The sequence below is a fragment of the Trachymyrmex septentrionalis genome, unplaced genomic scaffold (genome assembly GCF_001594115.1).
Source record: "Trachymyrmex septentrionalis isolate Tsep2-gDNA-1 unplaced genomic scaffold, Tsep1.0 scaffold48, whole genome shotgun sequence".
Lineage (NCBI taxonomy): Eukaryota > Metazoa > Arthropoda > Insecta > Hymenoptera > Formicidae > Trachymyrmex > Trachymyrmex septentrionalis.
Window position 1 is genome coordinate 245,933 of NW_017305652.1, and position 10,453 is coordinate 256,385.

General features: G+C 33.1%; 1 pseudogene; it reads left to right on the forward strand.

The window, feature by feature from the left end:
- The first annotated feature begins 837 nt into the window (after window positions 1-837).
- On the forward strand, window positions 838-5,313 carry LOC108751504 (annotated as a pseudogene).
- The last annotated feature ends 5,140 nt before the right edge of the window (window positions 5,314-10,453 follow it).

Consider the following 10,453-nt stretch of genomic DNA (forward strand, 5'->3'; position numbering starts at 1 on the left):
AAAACAAAAAATTAATGCTGTCCGCGAATGTTCTTTGTTTGGTATAAATTTCGACATATCGAACACAGCAACACAACACTATGCAAACACTTTTTCAATTTATCACTCGTGCGCGTCTGACACTTGTTGATGGCACTTCAAAATGGCATAACAGTCAAATCTTTATACCACACACTGCATTGATGCGCCATCTGTTTTCTCAAATCCGCATTTCATACTTGTACACCTGGTATCTGATAGGTTAAAAGCCTTATTCCTTATTCCTTCTATTGTGACTGCACCTTATTGTTTTTAACTGTATATATGGAGGAGATTTAAGCTTCATAAACTTTCCGAAAACAAATTTAATAACCAGGGCCACCAAACTGCCATGGTTTTTCCATTATCATTTGTGGCGCCCTTATAGCTATGACATAGGAAATGAGAAACTATTCAATATGGCTGTCATTGTTTCCGGTACATTCCGATCGGTGTTTTTATCGCCATATTTGGCTACGTGTTGCTTGGTGTTGCCACGTTTCCCATAAAAATATACTACTAGTGTCACTATACTGCTAGTGTAGTAGTATCACTACTGAAATACAGTAGTATCACTGCTGGTATGAGTAGTGATACTACTCGTGACTAATAGTGTAGAAGTGTAATTATAAATTCGCGTTAGTGTTATTAGTAGTATCACTACTGGGATGAGTTGTGACACTACTAGTGCAGTAGTGTAGTAGTGCAGTAATGTACAAGTGCTACTGCTGGAACGAGCAGTGTTACTACTAATGCAATAATGTCACTGCTGGAACAAGTAGTGGCATTGTCTAGTGCACTATTGTAATACATATAAAAATGGGTAAGTCAATAGGTTCTTAGAAAATCTGTCAAAGGGCACTCGCAGTGTCATGTCACATTACTTTTTGACAAGTAGCATCTTTCAGCTGATTACTGTCAAATTTTGAGCGGAATTCATCGCGTGGTTTTATTTCTGTAGACGATTAAGATGAATAACCTTTGTATTTTTTGCAAAATGGAAAAAAACGAGTTTCGTGTAGTGATCAAACGTCTATATATGAAAGGTTTAACGCCGAAAGAAATCAAAGCCGAGATGGATAATGTTCATAGCACATCTACACCAGCGACTGTATACAATTGGGTGAATGAATTTAAACGTGGTCGTACATCCACATGTGCACCTCGTTCGATGTCCAATTGAGGCTGCTACGCCAGAAATCATCGATAAAGTCCACGATAATATTTTGATCGACGAGTGAAAATGCGCGAGCTTGTTGAGGTCACAGGCATATCACATGGCACAGTAATTTCAATTTTGCACCAACAATTGGGTATGAAAAAGCTATCGGCAAGATGGGTGCCACGTTTGCTCACTGTAGACCATAAGCGCGACCGTGTGACGATTTCAAAACAATGTTTGGAGGTGTTTCAACGTAATCCAGATGAATTTCTGCGTCGATTCATTACTGTGGATGAAACATGGATCCATTACTTCCGAGACGAAGGAACAGTCAAAACAGACTTCACCGGGTAAACCAGCTCCGAAGAAGGCGAAGACAGTGAAGTCGGCCGGAAAGGTGATGTTTTTTTGGGATGCATACGCGGTATAATTCATATCGATTACCTTCCGAAGCAAACGATCAATGGCGATTACTACGTAGCTTATTGGATCGTTTCAACAATATTTTAAAGAAAAAACGTCCCCATTTAGCGAAGAAGAAAGTGCTCTTCCATCAAGACAATCCACGAGTTCACACATGCCCGGCACCGATGGCCAAATTCAACGAATTCCGCTACGAATTGCTTCCCCATTCAGCATATTCGCCAGATTTAGCCTCCTGCGACTATTTCCTGTTTCCAAATCTGAAGAAATGGTTGGTGGAGGAAAGAGATTTACCACCAGAGAGCAGCTCATCGCCGAAATAGAGGCTTATTTTGAAGAGTTGAGCAAATCATATTATTCGGACGGCTTGAAAAAGTTAGAGAATCGTTGGATCAAGTGTATCGAGCAGAAAAGACTATGTTGAGAAATAAAAATAAATCGATTAAAAAAAGTGTTTTACTATGTTTTTCTAAAAACTTATTGACTTGTTCTTGTAATTTGAATATAAATGTCCTTACCATAGGTAGATTCAACCAACATCCAATCAGACAAGGAGAATTCATTTCTAATCAAATTCATGTTAATGAAAATATTTTTATTTGGACACGGTAGTGTCTCGGCGCTAAGACAAGTGAAAAGACAAGTGCTCTTTTACGCGAGCCGGCGAGTTGCGGCAGATCTGAGATATGGTTCTCAATAACGACTTAACTGATGAAGTTCTATATATGCTCAATCGATAGCTATTGCTGGAGTTATATAATAAAAGTGCTTTTATTTTCTTTTTACGTGTTTTACGAGCAGACGCAAAGCTCTGACTCTTTGAATTTTATTATCATTTAAAAAAATGTTGTCATTAACATCGTCGACTAGCAGAATGTACGACTGCAGCGTCTGGCGTTGGATGCGCTGATCAGATGCCTGCCCGTTCGAATCGTGATGTTTAGAGGCTCGCGGCGGTGTGCGCGGAACGGGGCGCTTGCTAGACAATTCCCACTCCCCGCGCACTAAACTATTGATGATGGATATTCAGTGTTTTAGAATATCTCAATTGCGAAATTGGGAAATGGTCAAAAACTAAGCTAAGAAATAATAATGACAAAGCGATTTATCTATCATCGATCTCTATTTGTTTATGACTTAATGCATAATTAAAAGATCGAACGGAAACAAAATTATATACTATATTTGTTAACAAAGTTAAAAGATGATAATGATCTATTTGATCTCGATTTCCATTTGTTTATATTAGATACTTGAATTAATTCTCCCTATTTTTTGCTACAAAAACACATGTTTATTTCATTAAAAAGGTACCTGATATTTTATTCACAATATTGTCCATCGCTACAATCTTTTCCCACTTTTCGGGTAATAAATGGATTCCGCGGAAAAATTCAGGTTCTTTTAAGACGATCCAGTCATCGAGCGATTTTTTTATATCTTCGAAATAACTGAAGTGCTGCTCAGAAAGAGCTGCTGCATTGACCGAAACATATGGTAATCTGAAGGAGTAACGTCTGGTGAATAGAGCGAGAGTAAGACATCCTATCCAAGTGCCTTCAAGATTTCCTTCACTGGTTCTGCATATGGTCTAGCGTTGTCATGAAGAAAAATAACTTTGATATGTCTTTTACCGTATTGCGAGCGTTTTTTTTTTGAGTGCTCGATTTAAATTGAGTAATTGATGATGTCACGTTCAGCATTGATTTAACTCGGTTGCAACAGTTCATAGTATAGTATACCAACTTGATCCCACCAAATGCACAACATGATCTTCCTTCCATAAATATCCCGTTTTGACGTTGATGTTGATGGTTAGACGCACTTATGATTTCTTAGATTGTGTAACGAATCCATTTTTCATTGCAATTTAATACAAAAACGACTTCCGTTTGTCTTTCAAGCAACAATTCACAAATGACTATGTTTTGCAATGTCTCTTTCTCTTAATTCATATGGAACCCAGTTTCCTAGTTTCTGGATAATTCCCATTGCTTTTAAACGTTTGCTAACGGTTGACTCATTGACATTTAATATTTTCGAGAACTCTGAGCGTCGGACATGAATCTTCTTGAAGTAATGCTTCCAATTCTCCATTTTCAAACTTTTTTAGTTGACCAGAGCGCTCTTTGTTATTCACGTCAAAATTTTTGAATCTTCTAAACCAATCTCTGTAAGTTGTTTCAGATAGACTATGCTCCCCATAAGCCTCCACTAGCAAACGATTACTTTTAGTAGCAGATTTCTTGAGATTAAAACAGAAAAATAATGCTTCCTGCAAATGCTCTTTTTTTTGGTACATTTGCGATAAAAAAATTGTGTTCTTTGCATCCGATCAAATGTTATATACAGATTATTAGAACCTATTGACAGTACTTTTATGTATACCAACAATCACTTTCAGTCATGTTGAAATAGCACAAATACTGACTTTACCCGGTCAACAGTGAGAATTAATTCAATTCACCTAATATTAAAACAGGATCGAATGCAAACAAAATTGCTGATATTTGTTAATACAAAATGAATGATATCCGTACAAACTTGCCTTTTTAAAAAAGATAAAAAAGGTGCTAAGAATATGCCTCTCAAATAGAATTTAAGTGATACATTACATATCTTTTTATTATCTCAAGTAAGTATAGTAGTTTTAATTCTCTTCATCAAAGATAAAATTAAAACTGTTAATAAATTTATTGCGAAAAATATTACCTTGGCCGGAACTTGAACCCAGATCTCTTGTATTCGAAAAGACTATTGTACAATATAGTATATATGCAAATACATACATAGTGTATATTAATAATTTAAGATTGAATTATTTAAAGCAATGAAGATCCAGCTTCGACTGTAATAAGCATTTTAAATTTCTAGTATTGATTATGTTTCTCACATATGCGGTCTAAAATAAAGATTCTGAAATCTAAGTATATATCTTTCTATTGAATCAGGATATTCTAGAAGCTCTATAAGCTCAAAAATATCATGATTCTGAATTTATTGCTCATTGTTTAAGTTAAAAAAAGTTAACTTATAGTGTGGCGATGCTAGGTCGCGTACAAGAGTAAAGTACATGAAAGCAATTAATTATTGGGCTTAATTTTTCTTAATATGTTTCTAGAATTATTTGCTCCAAGATTATCTCAATTCTAAATTGATTGTTCATTGTTTAAGTTAAAAAATCTCACCAGAAACATCGCGGTGGTAGCAAACGTATAATGATCGATATTGGTATAAATGTAATTATTCAAAATTCTCGAAGTTTCTTTACAGTGTCTTAGAGCAAAAAAAGTAGTGAAAAATTTTGATATGTATTTTTTTGTTTATTAGGTCAATCGGAAAGTTCTGTCCATCTAGCAGCGAATAGCTCTAGCTAGAACTGTCGATAACTCTTATGTCTAAACCAAGCTTAATTTTTTAGTTACCATCTGTCAATAAAATTCAGTATATAAAAGTATAAGTTTGCATCAATAACATTGCTTTTTACTGCATCGAAAATGTCGACATTTGGGACAAATTAGCGTCATTTGCGCGAAGTATTAATCTTTTGCTTTAAATGAAAGAAAATTGCAGCTGAAGCTCATCGAATGCTTGTAAAAGTTTATGGTGATAATGCTCCTTCCGATAAAACATGCAGAGAATGGTTTCGACGCTTTAAAAATGATGATTTTGATGTGGAGGACAAAGAGCGTTTGACCAAGAGCATTTGAAGACGAAGAATTACAGGCATTGGTGGATGAAGACCCATGTCAAACGCAAAAACAACTTGTAGAAGCATTAAATTGTGCTCAATCTGTTATTTTTTCGATCGTTTGAAAGCCTTGGGAAAGATCTACAAGAAAGGAAAATGGGTCTCATATAAACTGAAGCCAAGAGACGTTGAAAGGCGAAAAACCATCTGCAAAATTCTGCTTGCTAGGCAACAAAGAAAAGAGTTTTACACTGAATTGTGACTAACGATGAAAAGTGGATCTATTTCGATAACATCAAATGCCATTTGCGATCCAGACCAACCATCGACATCGACGTCAAAGCGGAATATCCACGGAAAGAAAGCAATGCTCTGTATTTGGTGAGATCAAAAGAGTGTAGTGTACCACGAGCTGTTGAAATCTGGTCAAACAGTCACAGGAGATCTCTACCAAGAACAAATTATTCATTTAAGCCAAGCATTGCACAGAAAACGACCAGAATATAAAACGAGACAGCATAAAGTGATTTTGCTTCAACGTTCGGCCTCACGTTACAAAACTTGTCAAGAAAACGTTAAAAATACTTCGCTGGGAAGTGCTACCTCATGCGGCTTATTCACCGGACTGTGCCCCTTCCGACTATCACTTGTTTCGACCGATGATACACGCACTTGCAGAGGAACACTTCAATTCTTATGAAGACGTCGAAAAATGGATCTCTGATTGGATAGCCTCCAAAGATGAGTCATTCTTTCGCCGCGGAATTCGCTTACTGCCCGAAAGATGGGAAAAAATCATCGCTAATGATGGACAATATTTTGATTGAGGTACATTTTTATTTTGTTTTTTAAATAAAACCATACTTTTTGCAAAAAAACGAACGGAACTTTCTGATTGACCTAATACAATATTCTGTATGTGTTTTACGGAAGTAGGAGGGGCTAGCGTAACATAAAGTCAGCATCCACACTTTTGAAATTAATTTCCAAATGAAAAGAACTACAAAATTCGGAACTAGAGCAATAAATTAGCATTTAATTATGGCATATAGGCGATATTTTTTTGTGGTAGGGACGCCAGCTCCACAGACGTCTATAAAAGCCATAGGAAATTCTTATAATATTACACTTTGAATAAATTTTTGAAGCTACATAACTAATACATATTAGTTAACTTTGCACATTTAATTAGTTAACGACATCAATAAAATGTGTAGCGCTGTTCCTAATAAATTAATTCAATTGACACTTGAAAAAGATAAAACAAATGCTAAAGGATCTTGTTATGTACCATAAAGGGTTACACCACTTTGAAATTTAAAAAAAATTGAACAAATTTTTTTTATTTTAATGGCAGTTTATACATGTGAAAATATAATCCCACTAGTTAGAATGAAAAATTTGACGTATTTACAATGATACAGCTGACTCTTTGAAGTGCGATTCTGAAGTGCGATTTAAAGTGCTGATTCTTTGAAGTGGCAAAAGAGGCTCGCAGAGCCTTAAAATCAGACAGAAAAGGGACTGAAAAGTCTTGTATCAATGCTGAAGACTATATAACGCAAGCATTGCCCGATTAAAAATAATTTATTTTTATATAGAATTACATCGAAAAATTTTAAACGCGTTTTTCTCAAAACGACATTTTTCAAATCGGCGTACATCGTAACTTTACAATTTTTATTCAATTCACTTAAAATTGATAAAGTCTTTATTTTTTTAGCGATTTTGTGATTAGTTAAAAACTATTAATGTTATTAATATTTCTGTTCAAAATTTTTTAGCCAAAAATGACTTCTTTTTCAAATGTTCGTCATTTTCACAAAAAAACATATTTCTAAAAACCCGTACTTTAGTAAATGTCATGTAGAAAATAACAATTCTTGGTTTTTTGTTCTAGGTCAAACCGTTTCATCGTGATCGTGTACGCTGATTGGGCGCACGCTGAAACCTAGTTTACTTGAATCGACTACAGTGCTGCCATTTTCTAAAAAATTTTTTCCTATATACATCATGCATATATAATACACATCTATTTATAGATTTTTAATTCACTTGATCATTTTTGCAAAAAAATTCCCAAAAACAGCTTTTTTTTATAGCCCAAAGTAGTAGCCCAAGTAACTCCTTAATAAAAGATATTATAATTACTTAAAAAGTGATCCAAAATTAGTGCCTGATCCACATCTAGTGGTTTTACCCTACATACTTTTTTAATGTAAATATTATATTTTAATTGTTATAACACTTCAAAGTCAAAATGTTACATTTGTCCCCAGTCTCCCCTATAACAAAAATCGTAAGTATCTCGAACACACACACAAAGTCGCTAATAAAGCACTTTAAAAAGATTTTTTGCTAAGATATTAATTTTACGAATTATTATTTAAAAAGATTTAACAGGGTATTGATAAATATTAGAATTCCTTAAGAATGTAATTTATTTGAACTTTTAATTTGGTAAAAGGATTTACACATTGTAAAATCACATATTGAATATCCTATTGCTGATTATTTCGCCATTTGTCTTCGAAATTATGCAGTTTTTGTGTGTTTTAGCATTTTTGAATTATTAGCCAAATATTTTGTCAACTCGTAATTCGCTTATCATATGCGACTCGTATTGATGTTAAGTCAGTTGAGGCCCACATATATAACTCTCTGGGTATAATTTGTTTATCGAGTAGGCGCTGTAAACTAACTCTAGTCACCAATCTTTTTATTGTTCCTCCTACTCCATCACACGGACCTTTACCATGAGTAGTTGCAAAAAAATACGGCATCAATTCCAAAATCTTCTCAATAGTAATAAAACTGAAATTCTATTATCATCGAGAAGATTTTTGGATTTGATGTTGAGTGAAATAAATGAATAAATCGAAAAATCCTAAAATACGTACCGAGCATTTCTATGCATGCAGTAATGCATGTATAGAAATGCAAAAAAAAACGTTCATAGTTTTAGAATAAAAACTTCACGTGAAATGCCGCACACACGCACGTACGCACATTGGAATGGTCCATCTTCATTCCCTGAAGAAAAAATTTATTTCTAATTCTTTTAGCTTCAAAATAGTTCCAATCCACCAAAAAGTAATTTCTGTCAAATTTTAGCTCGATCGGACAACAAAAACTCAACAACTTACCAAAATTATTCAAACATTTAAGTCCTCTTATAGTAGACTACTAACATTTTTAAAACATATTTTCTACAAAAATCGGCCTAAAGAACTTTTCTTTTTTTTTTTTACGTGTCTTGGTTTTCTGCATTGTTTGAGACCTTATCATTTAAACAATTGAATGAATTGTTAATGATTAAAAAATAAAAATAAGTAATTTAACTCCGATATATACGCCGCTGGATGATCCTCTTTTCTGTTATTCGATTTTTCTTTTTAGGACACTATCTAAACTTGTTCCAATGTATACAATATAGATAAATAATACTCGTAAAATTTTAGATTAAGGAAGTTCGACTATTAGTCGAAAACCAATTTAGAGACTTAATTTCTTTATATGATGTAGATAAATGTACACAAATAATCCTACAATTTGAGCAATATTGATCGTATAGTTTTCTTATAATGTTATTCTGACCATTTTAAGCATATCACTTTAAGGGAGGCGGTCGTTCCGAAAATAATCACTGATTTACATATTCAGCCAATTTAGGCCTTTGAAAAATTAGGATTTGGCAGATAAGATATAAAAAAAAAAGAAAAATCGGACTTTACCGTGTAGATTTAAAGCTTTATTGTCACAAAATTTATCTTTACGTCAAAGATCGCATTAGTTGTAACAGAGTTAGCAATGCTGTAGCTGATACAAAGCCAATTTCATATAACCTAGAATCCATAACCAGTCACATCGCGAAGTATAACGTTGCCAAATATACATTCGACTTCCAGAGTCGTTGACAATCTTATACATTTGGTTAAAATATTCTATACACTAATAAATTTACTAAGAATATAGCATAAATATTAAAGTATCTGTAATTCATTACACTAATATTGCAAATGATACAGAATCACTGTAATGACAATTTATTTCAGTCGCATTTTTGTAGACCAAAACTTTTACTGAAATTATAAACGAATACTTATTACGTGTTAGTTTCAATTGAAATCATACAGCTCTTTTTCATAAATATTAATTTTAATATGTGTAATTATTGTTTCAATAATTAAATTATGATGTTTATAAAGAAGAAGTACTTATATTCTTTAGCAGAATCGAAATTTCGGTTTTTGATTTTGGCCGAAATTTAATTATTGTTTCAGTAATTATGATATTTATGAAGAAAAAGTATATGATATATAAGCATATATGACCTTTATAGGATTCCTATTTTTTAATTTTGATTTCGGCTTTGATTGAAATTGACATATAGCCGAGTGTTTCGGTTCAGTTTCGGCAAAAATTTCGGTCGGACTCTACTATTTTTGACTTTATTTTTGACTCTAAAGTAATAGTCAAACCTCCTTAATAGAATAAAAATGGTGCCAACTAACAAATAATATATATTCCGTCTTAAATCTGAAAAATATACTTTTTTAAAATTCCTTCCTTTGATTGTTTTTCATAATATAAAATTTTTCATAATATAAATCACAACGATGACTAATACAAAAATATGTTAACTTAACCAAAAAATCAATTTTCTAACTACAGTGGTTTTAAATAATGATACAATTAAACGAAGAATAAAACTAATTACCGACTACAGCATTATTATAACAAGGGATGAAGATCAAAAACAATTTTTATTAAGAGTTGTTAGCGACTATCGTAAACAATTTCCAGATGCTGAAAAAAGAACCCTTTTGAAACCCATTGCAGTTAGAAAATTGATTTTACAGTTAAGTTAACATATCTTTATATTAATTACCATTATAATTCATAATACATAAATTATGAAAAACAATCAATAAAGAAATTTTTAAAGAGTATATTTTTTCAGAAAGAATTTTATTTGTTAGTCGGCATTTTTATTTTATTAATCTAAAAGTTTTAAATCGAAATCACATTTTAACTTTCGGCCAAAATCAAAAACAAATATTCTGTTACTGAATTTCGGTCAAAAACGAAACCGAAACTTAGATAAATCTTACTGAGAGAGGGGGGGGAGGGGATGGAGAGAGGAGGAGGGGAGGGGG